Consider the following 21,541-nt stretch of genomic DNA (forward strand, 5'->3'; position numbering starts at 1 on the left):
CCAGTCAGAATGGCAGCTGCTACTGAGCACTTGGGGCTCCCGTATTGTCCAGCTGGGTATATTACATTTTTTTATGCTCCTCTATGTACTGTGTTTCCTTGAATGGATTCATCTTGCTCCCCTGCCAGAACGCACACGTCATGACAAGGATTCTAGTCCCTGGCATTACTGTTTCTTGTAAAAGTTAAGTCTTAAAGCTAAGGTTGAATATCTGATCACGGGAATACAAGACAGATCACCCACATTCTGAATCATGCTAAAAAGAGGGAATAAGTGGTTAAAATTAAAGGTTAATTATTCCATTTCTGTATGATGATATATAACTCTCCAAGCCTGGTGACGCAGTGGGAAAACATCGCTGAGTAGCTTGAGTGGTAATGGTAGTTCAGGATTTATCAGAACTTTTGGGAAGAAAGCTAAAATTATTAGCTAATTACTCATGGGAAGTGTCTGATGGTCATCAACCTCAACAGAGCATTTTGTCTTTAGGTACACAGTGGAAGTAAGATGTGGCCCTAGCCCAGGAGAGGGGAGGGACAAAGAAAAGGAATCACTTTCCCAATCAACACATGGAGAAATAGAGCAAAGAGAAACACAAAGCTTTGTTTAAAATGGAATGGAAAATGTATGGCAAGACTAGAAAATGAACTTGTTTGGATGAGATCTTTTAGACAGTGTCCCCTTCCCTTCTTAGGTGAGGATGCCCCTTGTCAAGCTCAGAAGTCGAGGAAAATTGTCAGAGTCCTCAGAGTCCTGCATATGCTTCCACTGGGATCACACTTGGCTAAGAGTATCTTCACTGATGGAAGCCCTGCACCTGTGAATCAAGTCCTGTATCTTACTGGAATCTACTTCCTAGCACGCTGTTAAGCAGAAATGCCGGCTGATGTGACAACTCCAAATCCTTGTTGTCTGCAGTCATTGAAAATCCCATTATATGTTTACTGAAACTTAAGCCGTACATTGTAGTGTATGAAATCTTCAGCTGGATTCCCTGCTTTTTATAATACGTTTCTTGTAGGTATACTAGAGATCATATGAAATTAATTAAAAAAAAAAAAAAAAAAGAAAAAGGTAGTTTTGGATCTGTTTTCTAGTGAAAGACTGAAAGGTTATTCCCTAGGAAATGTTGAGTTAATTTGTTATCTTGTTTTATGAGCGTGCTGTTAAACAGCTGATAGTTTCCAATGATAGGTGGCTGCAGTGGTGAAGTGAAATCAATTGCTTTAGTGAAATGATCCCCAGAGCTTGATAATTAATTGCATTTTATTTTATGTTTGCACAATCTTCTGATTTTCTTTGAGACCAAAGGCAATGCGGAGTTAGAAGGTTGTTTTTATCTATTAATGAGGATTTTTTAGCATGGAAGCTATCCAAGTGCAAAGCAAAAGGTAAGAGGTACAGAGAAATGCAGACAAATGAAGGCTCTCCCTCCACCCCTCCCTTTCTCTTCCTCCTTTTCCTTTGGCAATAACAATTCATTCTCTTGGTCCAGGAAATTGAAAAGGGAAAGGGGAAAGCGAGTGCAGGCTGAAGTAATTAACTAGATGAAGACAAACCAAACCAATCATCTCTATTATTGCTTCCGCTTTAGGTGATATTTGTTTTATGTACAGCCTGACCCCAGGGACAGCACGAGATGGAGAAAAAGAACTAATATTAGCATAGTAAAATCGATTCTAGTGGAGGATTAATAAAATCTACGCCCAGACCTCACCTCTGAGACAGGATTAGTTTAAACATTACATATTAGCACTGCTAGTTGAGGACAACAATATCAGAGGTGTCCAGAGACGATACTGTAGGGGAACCAGTTGTTTTCATTTATCTTATGATTTTATTAACTGGGTTGTTTTTTTTTTTTAATGGCAGAGGAGCTCCCATGAGTTTCTCTAACCAGTTCTTATATGCAGATGGTTTGGCATTCTTCAAAGTAGTAGGATCATAGCAAGCTATCTCCGTCGCTGGTGGTGTTTCTTTTGTTTTGCTTACAGACACGAGACAGACGGCAGCGTAAAAACTACTGTGTCTTTAATAATTAACTCGGGCTGCCTAATGAGGAAATCTCTCCCAGAAGACTGCCGCTAATACTCTATATTGTAGTATTTTAGAGCCTAGAACTTACTAGTAAGATTATGAAGTTGTCCAAATTCCACAGTCTGCCCAGAGGGCAGCTGAGGTGAACATCATCGCAGAGCAATAATGCCTGGGCACACACACAAAGCCCTTGCCTTTGACTTTCTGCCTAGCATTTCAGCTCAATATATTCTAATGCACAGAGTCAAATTTTCAGGGAAATAAAACTTGATTTCAAAATATTTCCTGGCTGCTTGACATGACAATACACTACTATTATTTTTTTTTATTATTCTTACTAAAGCATTCACATTTAAAGTGTCTGTTAATTAACATTGCATCTGTGTTCACTACAGCTTTATTATTCTCCAGGGTTTGCTTAGCTTGAAGAGGCAATTGTTATAAAAAATGCCAACAAAGTATTATGACAAACCCATCTGCAAGAATATAAGCTGCTGGTATAAGAACAATTAGAAGGGGTCAGATGAGCAGCTCTGCATTGTTTCTTGGCTTATGTACATGAAGGACGTTACACACTTACACAAAACCCAGCATCATTATTGAACAGCTGTGAGATGATCACTAGAGACTCAAACTTTGGCAAGGAAGATCCTCCAAGCTCGGAAACATCCTTAGATTTTGTTCTCAAGAGGACAACGCTCATACTGGGCATCTGAAAGAGGGAATCTAATATTCCAAATACAATACGAGTAGAAATGTACCTTTCTTCTTCTTTTTGGAGGGAAGAAATATAAGTGTTTAGTAGGTTTTTCTACCTCAAATCCTTGCTTTTGAATATAGGAGAAATTTCCAGATCGGATGGAAGATTCAAGGTCAGAATGGGAGGATAAGCATGATCATGCCAGACTTAGCATCGAGCTTTAACTTCTGAAATTGTGACCCATTACAGAGTGGGGAAAAAAAAATGGAGATCAAGTGCTTTAAGTAGATCTGGATAAAACTTTTTAATCGATGAGGCTATTCTGAGGCGGAGATGTTTTGTAATTGCCTTTAAGACATGTAAATAACTGTGCCAGCTACAAGATGGTACATAATCGGTCCCCAGATACGAGGTCTGTGCCACCTGCCAGCAGAGCTACCATATGTTGATGAGATGAGCAGCCAAGCAGTAATTTGGAAGACGTAAATTAGAAATATGTGGATGGTGGTATATGAAGGAGGAGGATTTAAAGCTAAAGGAGAGAAAATAGGGAGGCACGGGAAGATGTTAGTATTGCTTATGGACAAGTGGAGCAGATGGTCACTTGTTTCATGTAGGGAATTGATATAGTCACTGAATTCTGAGTTTGGTTAATATAACTCCCACTTTCTTGTTTCGTAGTGAAACACGACCATGATTCAGAGATCATTCTTTTTGAGGTTCCAGTCCAAAAACATGGGAAAATCCCTGTGCAAGATCAAGATTGTTGCTACATACATGGTGCCTTCGATATTGGCCAGTACACAGGTTGAACCATAAATCTCCAGACTTTAAAAATATGAACCGTTGGAGCCTGAGCCAATTCTTCCTACAGTGAAACTAAGTCCCTTGGAATTGCTGCAGCTGAAACTGTAGCGGACTTATGATCTATTTATTTACTAAGGAAGTAGAACATGCTTATTAGCTGCTGCACGTGTATTTATGAGGGAAGAGGACTGGGTTTTGTGTGGGGTTCTCTCTTCAGCTTGTCTATATTAAGGTGTGCTCTCAGGCTGACAGAGTAAAGCATCAGTTTCTTGGTCTGTTGGGAGACACTGACCCAAGTGTTAGAGAAGAATTTAATATATTTTAAAATGTTACCTGCAGAACAGGTACCCTATCTAACCAGTTACAAACCCTGTCAGCTTAAAGAGTTGAATGTCTTAATATAAAGGGTGCAGGAATAGGGGAAGTAAAAGAAAGTTCCTTGCTATAGCTTAGACTTGCAGATGGAATTTTGGGGAGGAAGATCTCATATGGAGGAACATATGTTAAAGTGATGATACTTATACTTAAGAACTCCTTTTATATGAAATTATATGAGTAATTTCAAAATGCAGATGACAGTTGATGTGGGTACCTTTTATGAAATACTTCAGCTGTGCGCAGACTTTTGCTGTGATAAAGTAAATGTATTTGGTTTCTGTTAAGGTGACTTGCAAGGAAAAAGGTGTGGGTCCCTTTTTTGCTTCCATTTAGTATGTACAATTCCATGGAAATACTGAAATTATAACGTAGCTTTGAGGATTGCATATGTTTCCCTATTTGAATCTTCTCTTTTTTTCTTCTTTTTTTTTTTATTAGCATTTTACTATTTGGGTTTATTTCTATATTTGGGGGTTTTACCATATTTGACTTTCTTATAAGACCCTACAATCTCCTTTCTTGGATGATTCTTGGGTACTGTCAATAACTGCAGTAGGAGGTCACCAGTCTCAGACCATTGCTTGGAAGGGGCTTCTGGGAGTCATCACCTCCAGGCTCCTGCCTGAGCTGGTTACTAACACTAGAACTTGGTCCAGCCAGCCTTGTTTTGCTGAGTCTTGAACACCTGCAAGGTGTTCTTGCTGAGCAGCCTGTCCCTGTGCGGCATTGCCTTCCTTGATGTCTGTGTGGGTCTCCTTCAACTTGCTTATTATCAATTTGATATGAACCTTGAGCTTTTGGAGGGGGAAAAAAGCCTCTCGCTGCTTACATTTCAGTTCTGTTGCCCTGTTACCAAAAAGCTGACAAAATCCTGCTGTGTATTTTTTTCTTTTAGTGAATCTTGCAGTAAAATAAGGGAAGAAAAAAGTAATATCAGGGAAGAAAAAGAGTTAATTCTAAGAATTCTACTCTTTTATGCAGGTCCTTTTTTAGGGATAAAAAAGCAGAAAAAGGAAAACAAAAAGATTTGTAGGCTCCTTTCTAAATAGAAACCAAACTCTTATTCCCTTACGTGCAAGGGACATTCATAGTGAAAACTTATATTTTGTGTTTTCAAGTAATAGATGCAATAAATAAACAGTTGCCAAAAATAATTTACAAATTGGTCTGAATATTTATCACTTTATATTTAGAGTAAGAGAGTTGAAAATGGTAGTACAGAAATCCCAGTGTAGTGGATAATCTGGTACCAATTAGCTCTTTGAAATCTTTTTACATCTTCAAAGTGCAGTATATTAACTAATCCGAACTGCATCTCGTGGGTCCAGCATTCTTACGGGAACTAATTACTGGTGGCCTAAGGACACCTCACAGCATGAGTTCTTTCCCAAAACTTAACTTAGGTACAACAAGTGAGTGTATCTGGCTGGCTGACTTCATGACAATGAATGCAAGCCTATTAAGGCATACAGATGACTTCGGAAGCACAATCTTTACCTGTCTTCACAAGGTAATTTCAGTGACATTGATGGCTTTGAAAGGTACTCTGGGTTTAAAAGAATTTCATTTGTTAGAATCCTGACCACCTGAGCTCGTAGTTTAAGATAAATTTTTACAATTTCTCAGTCATTCTGTATCCATAAAGACAAATTAGGAGAAACTGCCAGTCAAGACTGTTTTTTAACACATCATTTGAATGAAAATGGGCTTCACCAAGTGGTGGCAGATCACTCGGGTGCTTGTTTTGCAGTGCAGTCATAGAGTCTGTCTCTGGTTTACTTTTTTGTTGAAGCCGAGATCTCCTACGATCTTCCCACACAGAGAACACAATGGTCATTAATCTGTAACTAACGTCTGTAAACAGTTGATTTTGGTATGTGAAGGCTGTAAAATCCTAATAACTCTTTACGTGATTGAATGATATATATTAAAACAAATCAGCTCCCCATCTAATAATAAGTGTTACTTCACTTTACTTCATTATGAATACTCTTGTGTGCCTTTGAGAAATGATGTTACTCATGCAGGCAGCTTGAAAACTTGCAGTTCTTTAAACAAAGAGCATTTTCAGAACAGCTACACTGCAAGCTGGCTGCATGTGTCTTATTTTCTGTTGTTATTGGAGAGTTCTTATTTATCGTAACAAGCAAATTTTATTTGACTGAAACAGAATGAGATATGCAGTCCTGGATAATACAATCATCTGGTCTGTCAGGCTGAGGGCTGATTTGAAGGTCAAGCATATGTCCTTTTTCCACATATCTATAAAACGATGACTATAATGATATGTGTGTAATCTAATTTGGGAAGCACAGAAAGTGTTTTCAGATTTCTGACTGTAATTCTGTGAGGTTTTAAAATAAATGTGGGGAGGTTTTTTTTAGTTGAAACAAAGTTTTATACATTAGTGTCCCTGTACCATTAGTCATCGGAGCCAGCCCCATTTTTGCCTTAAGTGTAAATGCTGACAGAATCAAAGCATGCTGTCCTGCATGAACTTGTTCCTGATTTGGTGAGATTCCGAGGGTGGTGGATGGCTTCTCCTCTCTCCTCAGAGAGCAGAATAGACCAAGATACTCAAGAGATATAGCTCCAGTGCCAGTACTGGGGTGAGCCATTGGAGGCAGTCATTGGTCAGGGAATCTAAAAAGGCAGGTGCATGTAGACATACATGGAAAAAACAGATGAGTTCAGCAGTTAGCAGTTGAGCAGATTTGATTTGATTTATGTAGTCCCAGCTTGAGCTCAAAACAGCAAATACGAATACTTGGGGCTATATTTCTGGAAAAGGGGTGTAGAGGGGCAGGCAGGGAAGAGAGTTGAGAAGCTCTCCAAAGAGGCAGCTGGTTCCAAAGCTGGCCACACCAAAGAAGTTAGGAAAGAGGTTTGTTAGCATCAGAAATGTAGACTATAAGAGCTAAGTTACCATACAAGGACATAGATATATCATCTACTGACCAATGCCGCTTACTCACAGAAATCACAATTTGTGGTTGTTGAGGCTGGGATTAGTCTCTGGTTGGGAACTAGTCGGGATTTGACCCAGATGATGGATTGAGGGATTCTGAGTTTGAATAGCATCACTCTTGTTACTCTCAGCTCTGTATCTGCGATCATCTCCATGTACAGATTTGTGACTGCTCGCCGGTGAGAGAGGAGTAATTTCTTCCAGCCTACCCACTGCTTATGCATGTTCTCATGAAGTTCACTTTGAGCATTTTATTAACTCCCCTGTGGCTAATGCGGAGGGGGAGAGTAAGGCATGCAGGAAGCAAAGGAGTGCATATAGGCATCCATCCTTAATGAAGATGTTTGTCACCCTGCAGACTTTTTTACTCTTAAATGTGTTTCAGAGAAAATGAAAATGACAGGTGTTTCTAAAAAACCTGCATCCGATCTGATCTCAGCAGGTCATTCGATTCCTTGAGCCCATCTGCTGCTGCAGGGTAACAAGCCACTTTGCTTCCAGAAGAGCATTAACCTTGTTATGTGTGCACAGACCCCGTGAATTCATTGTATATGAGAGCTGAGGAGCAAACCCGAGATGCCGATAAATGTTGATTCTTTAGTGAAGTGAGGAATGTTCCATCAAATTTACATATTTCCTTGAGAGTGCATTTTTAAACGTATCGCACTCAGTGCTGTGGAAGGCAAAACTAGCCTCTCCCATTCATGCTCTTAGGCCTTGGTAGTTAGTTCCTTCTATTACCAAAGGTTGGAAGCCAAGGACTGGTACCAAAGACTGTAATGTCAAAAGCAGCACTGGAAATGTTGAGTATGGTAACTACTGGGGATGAGTTTAACATACGGACTTTGTAATGCTGCATGGGATTACTCTAGTCTAGGATCCTAACTCCTCAGTGCTGAGCACGAGCTGATTCAGAGAATAAAGCCAGCAGCTGGTACTTGTATGAGCCAGTATCTTCAAGAGAAGTGTTCCTTTTTAGGCACGCTAGCTCGAGATCGTAGGAGTGTTTCAAATGGCCTTGTGTTTAAAGGCTCTGTTGCGTCCTTCCAAGAACTGAGTATCTTGAACATCTGCTAGATATTCAAAAGTGATTCAGATGTGGTCTCTAAAGAGGAAAAGTAGCAAGGTTTTGTAAATATGATCAGCTCTTACAATAATAACCGAACATCAGTGCCAGCATTAACGAGAAAAACAGAAGGTGTTAAAATGAGCTAGAAAGCTTTTAGGCCTATTAGTCTCTCTCCCAAATGAACAGCTTTATTATGCAAGCTTTTAGGATGCTCGTGCAGTTAACCTGGTATGTTTTATAATGCTTGTCTTCTCAGTGAAAGATAAGGATTTCATCATAATAGAACCACTTTTAGTGAAAATACCTGCTATTTCCTGATTGCTTGACAATTCTGATTTCTTCTCATTTCCAACCCTCTAACAAGGATTACAAGTGGAGGAGCATTCTTACGCTGCGGCTTCAGAAGTTGTTTGTCTGCAATGGCACATTTGTTTTCCATCAGAGTGTTCCCTTAAATTGCATTTCATCCCTCATTTATGTTTCTCATCTACTTGATAACGTCGTGCACGCTGATGCAGATTCTCTTGCTATCGTCCACATGACTCTGATTTCGTCTGACACTGTATTAAGGTAGACCACATTCTTGTTAACAGTAATAAGCACCAAGGTGGTTGAGTGCTGCTTTGAATGAAGACAAATGAATGGAGGGAATTGTAATTACTATACACATTGCAAAGCAAAAGGGCTGTCTTTATGGCCTGAAATCAGCTAATAAGGATGAAATGACTTCACTAACATACAGTCGAGATGGATGTGACTGATTCAGCCAACAGCTTGCTTAAGGTACCATGTTATTACCATATCGCTAAGATCTACGTGGTAAAGGGTTCCTTGAGTCTGATAGCTCTGTTAGCACTCATGCCTGTAAAACCTGATTTTACTCCTGGATAGGTACTTAGCCTAATTTATTTCATTAACATATGCTTATTGCAGAGAATATATTTGGGCATAACATTTGTTCCTTAAGTACTTTGAAATAAAAAACCCCAAAGCTATCAGAATGTCCTATAAGAACAGATGTCACAAAGAGAGTGGCCAGTTCAGAGAATTGCTTTCCGTGGAACTGGCTCTGAAATCACAGCAAGATTTTTCTCTAGTCTAATCTTCATGCATTGCATAACTTAAACTGTCAGCTGCTAGGTGGCACAATATACTGCCAGTTGCAACGATTCCAGTTGCAGCAAGCATTCATACAAATGCTATACTATGCACAAAGGAAAAACAATAATAGTGATTTTTATTATGGTTAATGGAGCAGTAGAGTTCGACATGGTGGTACAGCATTTCTGCACAAAGGTTTTTGGTTTTTTTTTTTTTTTTTTAGCCTTGATAAGACAGTTAATTTGGAAGGAATACTAGTAGGAAATAACCTTTAATATTTGAAAGGTGATTGAAATAAAAATACTTGAAATCCAAAGCAGCATTAAAAAGAGAGTTGGGGTTCTCCGATCTTTATTTTGTACTTCTACTGCTAACATACAAAACCGTATTTTTCCACTATTTTTGCTCAGAAGTCATGATACGGTGAAGCGTAAATATAGCAAGGATGTCTATTCTGTATCCCAAGAGCTTTGTTATGAAAGTTGGGACACCCATTTTCCAGGAATTCCATGGAGAGACAGGACTTTCTCATGACTTCTGTTTTTGACAGTGAATTGTGTGTGTTGGGCAAGCATTGATTCAGTCAAGGAGCAGACTTGGAAGAAAAGCCTGATCTTTTAGCAAACATACTGAAAGCCACTCCTTTGTGTATCTTTGAGGATGGGCAAATAATTCAAGGCAACAAGTCTATAGCAAATACACTGGACCACTTTCTGTGGCACATTGACTGTACTTGCTATTCATTTCAAATGGCTGCTTGTATTGTGAATAAAGTGCAAGTATTAGAAGTGATAAGAGCCTTGTAACCAAGACTGGAACTTTCTGGCAGTTTGACAGTGAACACGGAACATTATTCAGATCCTGAGAATGTCAGCCATTTAAAACAAGTGGCATTACAGATGTAACATGAACTCCTTTTTCATCCAATTGCAAATGTTATCTCCTAGAATTACTATGGTAGTGAAGCCCAACACAGTGGATACGCACTGCTAGAACCCATGTTAGCTGTGACTAGCAGTCGTAAGACCCTATTGGGTCCGAAGCAGCTTGTAGGCTGTATGTTTTATGCAAAGGTACAGCACATTATTAAGAGAGAAGTGCCGTAATAGATCAGTAATGCCAAACAAGGAACTCTTGCCTCATCTGAATGCAAAGACATTGTATAAAAAGTAGAAGCACACTTGAGAAAGATCAGAGAGGAATGGCATACACATGTGGCAACAGACCCTGGAAATACTAAGTCACAAGGTTAACTTCAACTGATTCGAACTGAAGGACAACGAGGGTTGTTTTTTTTTTTTTCTAATAATTCCATTCAAAAGGAAAGAGAAGAACAGAAGATATCAATCTGATGCTGAATGGATAAAGAGGAATACCAGGTAACAGGGAGCCAGCTCATGCATTTGATGCATTTTTATATCATTATTCATAAAGGTTAATTCTGAGAGAGTCGTCATCCATTCTATTTAACAAGAGAAAAGCAGACCAGTTCTTTCCAGAAGTGGAAAGAACCATTTCTTTGTGTGTTTGGTTTTGATACGTTATCAGCACGCAAAAAGTAATAAGACAGTACGGAACAGGAACACTGGCTTTACATGACTTGCTCGTTGCAACTCTGGCCGATCTCTTCCTTCAGTGGTGCCGCTACCTCAGTGGACAGTCAAAGCAGTGGCTCTTACGTCTTGACTGTGCTGAGGCTTTTTATACTGTCCGCTATGACTTGCCCGTATGCAAACCACGGAAACTTGAACTCCAGGAAAATGCCTTCAGTGGGTGCACAGTGGCTGAAAGGTCCTCTTTGAAACAGCCTTGTGTGGTTCATTCTCCAAGGGGAAAGACACTGAGGTGATGGCTAGATGGGCCTTAGATCTTCTGGGCAAAATCCTAGTGCCATCTCCTACATTGTTAAAGATAGGGAGAAGTAAGGAGGAGGACAGCATCTGGAGGTCAAAATCATCTAGACAAGAGGGATGGATGTGGTCTGAAGATGGTAAGACAGAACTCAGCAATAAGTGGAAAAGTCCTACTTGTGGGAAAAGAAATTAAAGGTTCAATACAGGTGATCTTACCATGCATGTATCAGCAGGGGAGATCAATATTGGAGCTTACAATGGGTCACAGGCTAATATGGGGTTAGAATGTGAGGCTGTTGCAAGAAAGAGTCTGTCATGTATGAAGCCTAGGAAGTAATTTTTCCTCTCTGTTCAGTACAAGTCAGGTCTCAGCTAGCTAATTTTGGCACCACGTTATTTTTAAGGAAGAGATATGGACTGAAGACAATCCAGAAGAGAATGACAAGAACTGTAACAGGATTGGGAACACTTCCTATGAGGAAATGCTGAATTGGTTACAGGGAAATGAAATCTCTGGATATTGCATAAGATAGTACCAAGTTTAAGCCATACTTGCTGTGTTTGGATAGCATCCACTGAGGCTGAAAGAAAAATCCTCTTTGAAATTAGTGGAGATTGAAACCTCAGCGAAAAGAGAGCATCACTAGCTAATAGACGCAAGTATTTCTGAAAATGGGGAACTTGTTGTGAATTATAACCATGCCAGTATGCAACCAGCATTACAGAGAAAACCTGCACTTGTACAGGTTGTGCATGTACAACAGATGCCAAGATTAAAAATCCTAGCCCTGAGAATGCCTCTTAATTGCTCTGTTCTCTGTTCTTACTGCCAAAGTTTAGACAGCAACATTCTGCACCTACAAAGGACAACAATGGTTTGTTAGCTTCTGTTGCAGAGAGAGAAAAGTATATATGCAGCATAATCCTAGTAGAAGGCAGCTGGACCTGACATGTTGACAGAACAGTGACCACAGATACAACCTGTACTAATGAGTGAACGCTCGGGTGAGACTGTGAATAACGAACGAGTGTGACAAGCTGCAGGCCACTGAGGACTTCACGTGACTGCCACTGTGCTGCACGACACGGACAAACTTGGCAGAGGCGGTAGGAGAAGGGCTCATGTCCCCAGCCCCGCAAGGCTCTCAGGGCTGTAGCACAGGCTGCGTGGGTACTGATGCTGGCGTGTGTCAGCCCCTGCCCCTAGGATGAGAAGTTCTGCTTACAGGCAGAGATGCAGGCAAGCAGGCAATTCTCTGTCCATTCTCTCAGCCTGCAATACAATGCCATGCATTCTTATCCTGCAAATTGCTGTTAAGAAGGTATTTAGAGAACCTCTGTCTCCCTCTCAACTGTATCCCCAGTAACACCCTCATATGTCCCCTTTGCTGCCAGGCAGGAGAACAGACGGGATGTGTGAGCAGAGGGGGGAGAGGAGAAAGGCCCCTGCATGCCAAAATGGACCTGCTAAACGAGACAGAAATCTCTGTAAAGCCAGCACTGCTATGCCCCGAAGTGAGTCCCAGCAGCCTCGTCAGACCCGACATTTTGGACCTCATCCATCTTTCTTTCTGACCTTCTCTATAGCTGATTTCTTCTGACTTCTTTCTCCCCATGTATTTTGAGGTAGCACCTAATCTTCTTTCCAAGCTCTCCATAAAAATGAGAAAAGTGAGCTCGCATAGATGAAATTTCCTTAGAAAGAATAATAAAATGTGCATGGGGGGGGGGGGGGGGGCTGTAAAATCCATCACAATGGTAATCGGAAAATCAGAATCTCTCTGGAAACCTTTAAAAGCTTGATTCTCTGACAGGTGATAACTTGTTTCATAAACTAATTTATTGTAGCAAGACATTTTGAAGAATGCATTCACCATTTCTAGAGAGTTGTATTCTAATTTTTATTGACCCTTATTTACATAAGTCTAGTAGAAAAGTTTCAGCCACCAGTTAGGAAATTTTCACAGGAAAATCTTGTTGCTTTTAATCAGAAGTAATAAACTGCTATATTTCATGGCTAAGATGATTTTTCTTCCTGCTGTAGCTGAGCTGAAGTTCTCATTTGCACAACCTGTACTGGTTTGTGTCACAGTAAAAGTAAGAGTATGCTTTGAAAAAAAACAAAGACATTTCAAGGACATGTGGATATTTTTATTGTGTTTATTTATCATGCTGTTGCAAATGCATTGAAAACATGGTCTGGTCCATGTAACGTGTTACAGCCTTATCGATACAGTAATTGCCACATTACTTCAAGCTTTTCTAAATATTCCCCTGTTCCTGCTACTGATTCCAAGCAAGCAGGCTGCTTTACTCAGAGAAAAATTATCAGAGACCATAACCACGGATGCTGCTTTGCTGTTTATGATGGGGAATTAATTTTTTCCCTACAACCGGTCTTTGAAAATTTATTCTCCTTAGTCTGCTTTCAAATCCCTAAATAAAATGGGTGAAGTGAGGAGCTGCCAGCTGATTCTCCTGTGGTGTCGCATTCCTTTGTGTGCCGAACACGTCTGAAATGCTGACCTACCTTTTTGGAACTTACTTTTTTTAGCGGACTTTCTTCTCCAGAATTGTAGCCCAATAATGAACAAGTAATGGAGTAAATAGGTACTCGACTAGCCAGAAAGTGCAGCTACTGGCCTGTTTGCTAGGGGTGATTTTACATTTCCCAGCATGCATCAATTTTGACCATTACTGAGGGGCATTTGGACTTCCAGGCCGCTGCAGAATGATCACTGAACAGTCATTTGCTGGAGACAATCACTGTTATTATGGCCCTGACTCCACATCCTTGGAGGCACTGGAGGATTGGTATTGATTTTTCGGTAGCATTTGTAACGGATCTGTGCACCTGGCAGCAACTGAACCATGTCATTAGACTATCTAAGGGATTTTTAATCAAATATATTTCTGAAGGTAATGCTATGTCCTGGTTTTGGCTGGGATAGAGCTAATCTTTGTGGTGACTAGTATGGGCTGTGTTTTGGATTTGTGCTGGAAACGGTGTTGATAATGCAGAGATGTTTAGTTGTTGCTGAGCAGGGCTTACTCCAGTCAAGGGCTTTTCAGCCTCCCACGCTCTGCCGGGTGCACAAGGGGCTGGGGGGACACGGCCGGGACAGTGACCCCCACTGCCCCCAGGGCTGTCCCACACCACGTGGCCTCATGCCCAGCACACGGAGCCGGGGGAGGAGGAGGAAGGGGGGACGCTGGCAGGGATGGCGTTTGCCTTCCCCAGGCACCGTTGGGCGTGATGGAGCCCTGCTGCCCTGGGGATGGCTGAGCCCCGCTGCCCGTGGGGAGGAGGGGGTGGGTTCCTTGGCTTGCTCTGCTTGTGTGCGCGGCTTTTGCATTCCCTGTTACCCTGTCTTTGTCTCAGCCCACAAGGTTCCTCACTTTTACCCTTCCCATTCTCTCCCCCATCTCACCAGGGGAAGGGAGTGAGCAAGAGGCTAAACTATGACGTGCTAATAGAGGAACTCTTAATCTCTGAATCAGAAGATGGGTGTGTAAGAGGGGATAGTATTTTAAAGGAAAGAACCTCAAGAAAAGAACTGCTGAAAAGCTGTTTGAAGTTACGGATCACAAGCTAATCCTCTGATTTATGAAGGCAGCACAGTAACAGTTCTCTAATTAATTGATCTGACTGTTCCCAAGGCTCTTGGATTCCTAATTGTCACAGGAGTCAATTAATAGCAAAAACCTATTTCTTGGCTCCAAACCAAAGTGGCCTTTCAGAAAGAGCCGCTTGGCCACGCTCATTGCACCAGTGGCAGCTGATAATGCAGAACGTCGAGTCCCGTGCTCACGGACTGACCCACCCAAGCTTCTTCTCTGACATGGCCCTTCCCCTGTTGTACCTGCATGGCTCGGAAGCTCCTGGGCTCTGATGGCACTGGGAACGCAGGGCCACGGGCGGAGTGAGGTGCTTCCCTCTAAGCAGCGCTGAGCTGGGGCTGTGCCTGTGCCCCTGCCCTTTCCCCATCACATAGCGTGAGAAACACTTTGGCATTAGGATTTAGGGGAACGCACCTGACTATGTTGCAGAAAAATTCCTGGGATTTTGTGGTAAGATTTTAGAGTCAGGTCAGATTGAGTTAACTGAGATTTAGGTGAGGTTACAGTAAATTTTACCTCTAGTTCGTTGAGCACTGGAAGCACCTCAGCCAGAGTGTCTGCCACTATTTTGCTAGCAAGAACAGATTTCCACGCCCAAGTCACAAATAAAATTTTAAGAGGTTAACCTGGAAACAACGGTATCTATATCTGCCAAACAAAGGCTAAAATTTATTTACTGCCAGAGGCTAGAATTTAAAAACTCAATCTTTTTCTAAATTTCTCTTTTTACAGAAATCAAGCACACAACTCAAATTTTGTCTTTTGTCTTTGATTAGTTTTAATCTCAGGTTCTCCTGCAGCCTAACTTACTGTTGCAGTAAATAGAGGCCAAACAAGAATGCTAGTTTTTTGGAAAGCAAATACATATTCCCAGGGTTCTACTCTCAGAATCAAGTAAAAACATGAGGAAATTTGTCTTCAGTTTTAGGACTTTCCTTTCTTACTACAGTCTGGTAGTTGTCTTGACCACCTTCTTAGCTATTAAGTTTACCCAAATACTGGTCAGATATTACTGTAATTGTTACTGACAAAATGCTTATGAATAGCTTCTCCAAATCTGTGAAATTGATTAGCAAGTGAGAACACGAACTTGAGGAAGCCAACAAAGTGTGATCTTTGTGTGTCTGGAAATGCCCTTCCAAAGAACACAGATTTTTTCCTAGAAGTTTGGCTTTAAGAAGTCAAAAAGTTTTTGAAAACATTTACTTAAAACACAAAACTTTGCATGTGCTTTGCTTGTAAATAAAGGATAATGTAGTGCAGAAAAAGCTTATTTAAACTATGCATACAAATATGCATGAATGCCAATTGGATTCAATTTATCCTGACTTAATTTGAATTAACTTGATGGGTCTTTAGACACGAGCTGAAGTGACTAATTGTTGCTTATTTGGGTGCACTATATCAGTGAGCATGGCAATCAGAAGCTCATCCAGATGTTCATATTTTCTTTGATTGCCCACAGCCTTAGGTTTGAAGAAAAGTCAATCAGCAAAACGGTTCTTCTTAGCATCTGTCAAGGTACTGATCGGTTACTGTAATAGCAGTCAGGATCAGCAGCACGGCTCTGACTCCCCTTCCCCTGGTGGCAGCCTTCGGTAGATCTCTGCTGTCCTGGTTTGGTACCATCACAAAACATGGAGATGATGTGAAGGTAGGCCAAAAGTCTTCAGAAGCAGTGAATGTATTATCTTTATATGAACTTACATTAATGTGAGTCACTTCTACAGAAGTATCTTTTTTATGTTCTATCCTGGCATCTGTTTACGACGAGTTATTGACTGAGGGGATATGTTTTCCAAGATTCACCTAAAAGCTTTTAATAAGCTGAAAATGGAATGTATTGCACCTGTATGCAAGAAACCTAAGCCAACTGAAAGAGTTTCTTTGGATTTACTTTAAAACTTTTGGAGACCTATAGAGACCTGTAAGACGCATCAAGCTTTATATTTACTGCGCAAGCAACGTTTTTCAATCCAATGGTGTTTTCATGAAAGGATACGCAGAAAATTAAAGGTTTTGGGTTTTTTTTGGGGTGTGTGTTTTTTCAGATGTTCTGGAAGCATCTAACAGATGGAGAATGTGCATCTATTTTCAGGAGGGATACGGCTCAAAACGGTCTTAACCTTTTTCACCTTTCATCCCTAGGTGTTCCAAACGTGTCGTTGCATTTCCTGCATAACTGGATCCCAGCTCCTTAAGGTAAGACTATTTTTTTGCAATCCAGATAGGAGCAGTGGTAACAAGGAGACTGCATGGTTAGCAGCTGTGTTAATTTAAGAACTACTGTGGTCTGGAGTTCTCCCCTGCTTAGGAATGTTTTCACTAACGATTGTCACCTGCCAGTCTGGCAGCCAAATACTTTGAGCAAGAATTATTGTTCCATGTCTTTGCCTAGGACACCCTCAGCCCCAGGCAATTCATAGCTAAGGATAATGGAGCGGGAGAGACCCCAGACCACAACTGTTAATTTGTGGCTTGTCTATGTGTAGGATGGGTGCAGTTCTCTTACTTTGTTGTACGTATTACGTAGAAATACCGTAAAGCACAGAAGAATCCTTGCCACGGTCCTTAAAGGTGATGGACTGTGGACAAGAGGATTCCTTGTTTTCAGCTGTTTATCTTAAAAGATGAGATGAAACTTTTGATTTCAGCAAGTGCAAAAGCAGACCTGTGGACAGTAACTGCACTGTGTGTTGCTTCTCCCTTTGAGTAATCAAGCTGGGACTTTGTTTTTACGCTGTTTAATGGGTTTCATGTCAAAAAGATGAATTTAACCTGACAGATGAAGACAATAGGGAAGGATTCTGGAAACATTATTATGGCTGATGAGCTCCAGCAGCAATTAATTCAGGAATCAGTTTACTGAAGGAAGCTCCCAGGCTCAACCACAAAACCCTGAATGTGGCAGAGTTTTCAATCAAAGCTTTCAGAGGAAGAAGATTACATGAAAGAGGAGCTACCACATCCACCACAAAGCTGCTTAATGTGACTCATGTCTCAGTGGGAGAGTTTTCAGTGTAAAAACTCTTTAAACTAATGACACAAATCCTTAGTTACTCTATAAAGTTGTTTAAATATTGTTGTTTGCCTGCCTGCTGTCAGAAGTCCCACAGCTCCTGAGGCTTTGCAGAGCTGTGCAGCCCTTCCTACCACAGAAACAACTAGGTGGGGAAAAAATATAACCCCTTTTCTCCCCTTTACTCTTTAAAAAGGTGTTTTGCCTGAGGTTGCATACATCCAGCTGTTCAGAGGATAATCCTCAGGTCGGTGCTAACTCATGGGAAGCGTTTGCATGGCATTGATGGGGGGGGAAATGCAAGTGAGCGGGAGGAGGCCCTGGACTCTGTCCACCATGGGCGGGGGTCAGAGGACATGCGATGGGTTCCTGTGTCTGAAGGAGAAGGCAAGCTTCGTATTTTGGTGGGTTTTTTTACCTACCTTACAACCTGAATTCACCTCTTCCACATGCAGAGATGTCAAAATCTGAGGCTCTGGGAGTGGTATGTTCTTAATGGGACATTTTTAGGAGAATGAGAATTGAGGGGAGAAAACAACTGACAAAAAATAGCAAGATTTTTTTGGCTAGATATAAGTGGAGGCATAGCCCTTTTACAGACACACCTGTGTGGGTTCAGAAATCATCTCACAAACTTTAAAGCAGTCGCCCCTGAGCTGAGCTCAACCCCATCCCATGAAACGGCGGGGAACAGGCCGGGCCCACAGGCCCTGTGGCTGGGCGGACGGGCGCCGCGGTCGCTCTGACCCCGTGTCTGCCTGCCGGGTGGGCTCGGGGTGTTCTCCACCTGAAGAGAAATCCACAGGTGTCTCACCCCGGGCACTTCGGGCTTGCTGTTCTCCCAGCGGGAGGTGCCGGCGGCCCGGGACGCCCCATCCTGGGGCACGGCCCCTTGCAGAGGGGGGTGAGCCGGCCCAGGCAGCCAGCCCTGGCACTGCCGCTCCCCTCCGGCCAGGCCGAGCCCGGGCAGCCGGCGCCTTGGCCCACAATGAGCCCTTTCTGCCAGGTCCAGCTCCCTCCTTGGTAGAGGTGGAAGTTTTCCTCAGAAAAAATATCTAAGTGTCCTTTCTAGCACCTGTTCAAAGAGGGCTTTAGTGCAAATATTCCTCAGCTGCACTCGGTCACTTCTCCTTCGTAACCCTCTTTTGCCCTGTTCATAGTGTCGGTAGGCCCTGGGTTTTACCCTTTTCTGCTTTTTGCCTTGCTACAGCCCTGTCCTGCCTGTGTGGGAGTTAGCCCGCATTTATTTGGAGAGATTAGAAAGCATGCATCAAGCTCGGTATTCACTCGTGTTCAAACAGAAAAGGGCTGAATGCTCTCTGGCTATCACTGCTTCTGTAATGAAAATATTCCAGTGTTGCAGGAGCAAGAGAGCCCTGAAGTACTTCGGTGTTTTTGCTTCCTTCGAGTTATGCGTCTCATTAGAGTTAAATGTATCATTTCATACACCGTCACAGCTGAGCTCCACTTGGGTAACGTGCATCCAAATTCGCTGTATATCTATATGAAGTATTTATCGTTGTGCATATTAAGAGGTTATTAACTAACTGTGCTTGCATATGTTTCAGCCCTTAGTTGGCTTTCAAATTCGTGATTTCGCTTTCATCTTCATTTTATAGTAGATAATTCTAACCTACTCATTAAATTTAATGAGTAATCACACTGGCTAGCTGCTGTTTCTGCATGGTACACTTGTGCATACAGTCATCAGGAAGATTATGCAAAACGTGAGAAATGAATGCACACATGCAAAACTGCATAATGCCTTGAAATAGTCAAGAATCATTTAATCAGGAAATTTTTTAGATATCATCAGTTTATGTGAACTGTCCTTTTTTTAGTGTGTGTGGTGGTTTCGTGTGTGGTTGGTGGTTTTTTTGTTTTTTTTTTTTTTTAATTGCCTTCTCCAGGACAATTTTCATGGAAAGATGCGACGCTAGTTCAAATATTCAAGATATTATTGCTTTGTCTTGAGGTTAACAGGTTTAGGAAACGAAGCAGACCAACTCTAATGTGCAGAGGGAGGTTTCACAGAGTCATCAATGCGAACCGATCTCCCGATTGTTTGCATCTGACTTCTGGAGTAGAGACCGTCCTCAGGAGGATGACAGTGCTGCCTGGCCCACATGCTTCTCGGCGGTGGGGGAAGGACACAGCAGCTGAGCAGCCCTTGTCATTGCCCAGTCCTAATCCAGATGTCCGGACAGGCTTTACGATTTTCGCAGCGGGCAGCAGGTTTGTGAGGCTGTGTATTGATTTCCCAGCCTGCTCGCCCTCCCCCGCCATCCCTTCTCCCTCCTTCAAGTACCCGACCTTAAAAGTTAAGCCTCTTGCCCCCCTTTTGAGATGGCCTGTGCTTTTCCGTGCCACAATAAAACGTGGCTGTTCCACGAGAACAGAGCTCCTGTGGCGGAAGCAGCTTCAGGAATGTCAGTTTAAGACAGGCGTACTTGGGGAGGGAGAGCAAGGGATGGGGAGGTGGCTGCAGCCAGCGCTGCAGGTGTTAGTGGCACCCACCATGTTCCCCACAGAGGCCCTCAGTGTTCGCTACTCTCTTAGCTGCCGTTTTTATAAACCAGTTTTGCTGCTGCCTCTTAACTGGAGGGGCTGGTGCCCCCCCCCGCCCTTTGCAATGCCCTGAGCTCTGCTGTACGCCAGCAATCCCGCGGGATGCTCCCAGACCATGCCGTAACGACTCCTCACCCTCCTGCCCTGGGTTGGGGAGAGGAGGGAGCCACGTTCTGCTCCCACCACCTTTTTCCCATGTAATTCCCCACTGCTTCCGTATTTCCTTTTGCCCCCTGCGTTTTTTCTCCTTTCTGTTGTGTGCTGAGAACTATTTCTGTTTGATTTTACTGTGCCTTTCCTCTATGGAGATGCCTTTATTCAGCCGTCAGGATTGTATTAATCTCCAGTCCCCCAGCACAGGGGGAAAGAATCTCAGTGTGGATACCTGTGGACTTCCCCCTACCAGTCAAATACTTTCGGTCAATTTGCAGAAAAACACCGTATAATTTTGAATGGAAACATCACAATTAAAAAAAAGGGGAGAGGCGGGGAGGTGAAATCTGCTTTGTTCTGTTTGGAAATGGGAGGGCTACGGAAACTTTTTTACAAACTAAAATTCAATTTTTGGCCCTCTCTGGCAGTAAACAGCTTTGATCTTAATATCTGCACATTGAGCAAGTCTGCAGGCCTAGAGCAAAGTGGATATTTCTCAAATCCTTCTGAGGAATAACAAAGGGATAAGTGATCCCTATTCCTCCAAACCAGAAAGTTGCTGAACAGTGAATGGCATGAAGACGATATATTTGTGCATTCTCCAGAGCCTTTGCCTTCACGTTGTGCTGTGTTACCTTGTGAGCCAGTTTGGGCAACGGCACCATAAAGCAGAGCTACCTTCTCACCTGCATTGCCACTGAGATGATATTCTAATTAAAAAAAGGCATAGGCTCGAGAGACTGTATGAACAGAATACAAAAACTTACCTAATTTTTTGTTATTATTTGACAGGAAGAAGCTTTTACGTCAGTAAAAATAACATTCTAAATCTCTCCACTTCCCATCCACCTAACATACTTCTCTTGCTGTAAGGAACAGTGCCTGCTCTGGGAGTCGCTCCCGTCACTGACGATACCCTGGCTGACTTCGCCAGGCTTTCTGTGTAAGATTCATTGTTTGTTACTTTACTCGGGATAAGTAACTCCACTTCAGAACCACTAATTTTATTGGAACGTTGTTATTTGTTCGCCGGATCCTGAGTTCAGTTCACAACTTCATCATTTGGTTTGTATTTTCCACTTAAAACCATAGGTCTGTGGTTCTGCTCCCGCTGCGTTCACTTTTCACTTGTGCTAGGGCAGTACGGAGCTGCAGGCTGGGCGTTGCTGCAGCACGTGGGGTGTGCTCGGGCCAGGTCCAAGGTCTCTGGCTATGAGATGTTTCAGGGTGAGATGGGAGCTGAGCGGGAGGCTTCTGCGTTCATTCC

The 21,541-nt window shown here is 42.3% G+C and overlaps 1 long non-coding RNA gene across 2 annotated transcripts in view; it reads left to right on the forward strand.

The window, feature by feature from the left end:
- Nucleotides 1-17,828, forward strand: part of LOC135313986 (uncharacterized) — a 443,735-nt gene extending 425,907 nt beyond the window's left edge. The window contains exons 8-9 of one of the 2 annotated variants that reach the window (XR_010373508.1): nucleotides 695-1,017; nucleotides 3,419-5,727. This is a non-coding gene — a long non-coding RNA (uncharacterized LOC135313986). Of the gene's footprint in view, nucleotides 1-694; nucleotides 1,018-3,418; nucleotides 5,728-15,999; nucleotides 16,189-16,682 lie in introns of those variants that run through there. The other variant, XR_010373509.1, reaches the window with a different exon arrangement.
- Nucleotides 17,829-21,541: the final 3,713 nt, after the last annotated feature.

The sequence above is a fragment of the Phalacrocorax carbo genome, chromosome 6 (assembly GCF_963921805.1).
Source record: "Phalacrocorax carbo chromosome 6, bPhaCar2.1, whole genome shotgun sequence".
NCBI classification, from domain to species: Eukaryota; Metazoa; Chordata; class Aves; order Suliformes; family Phalacrocoracidae; genus Phalacrocorax; species Phalacrocorax carbo.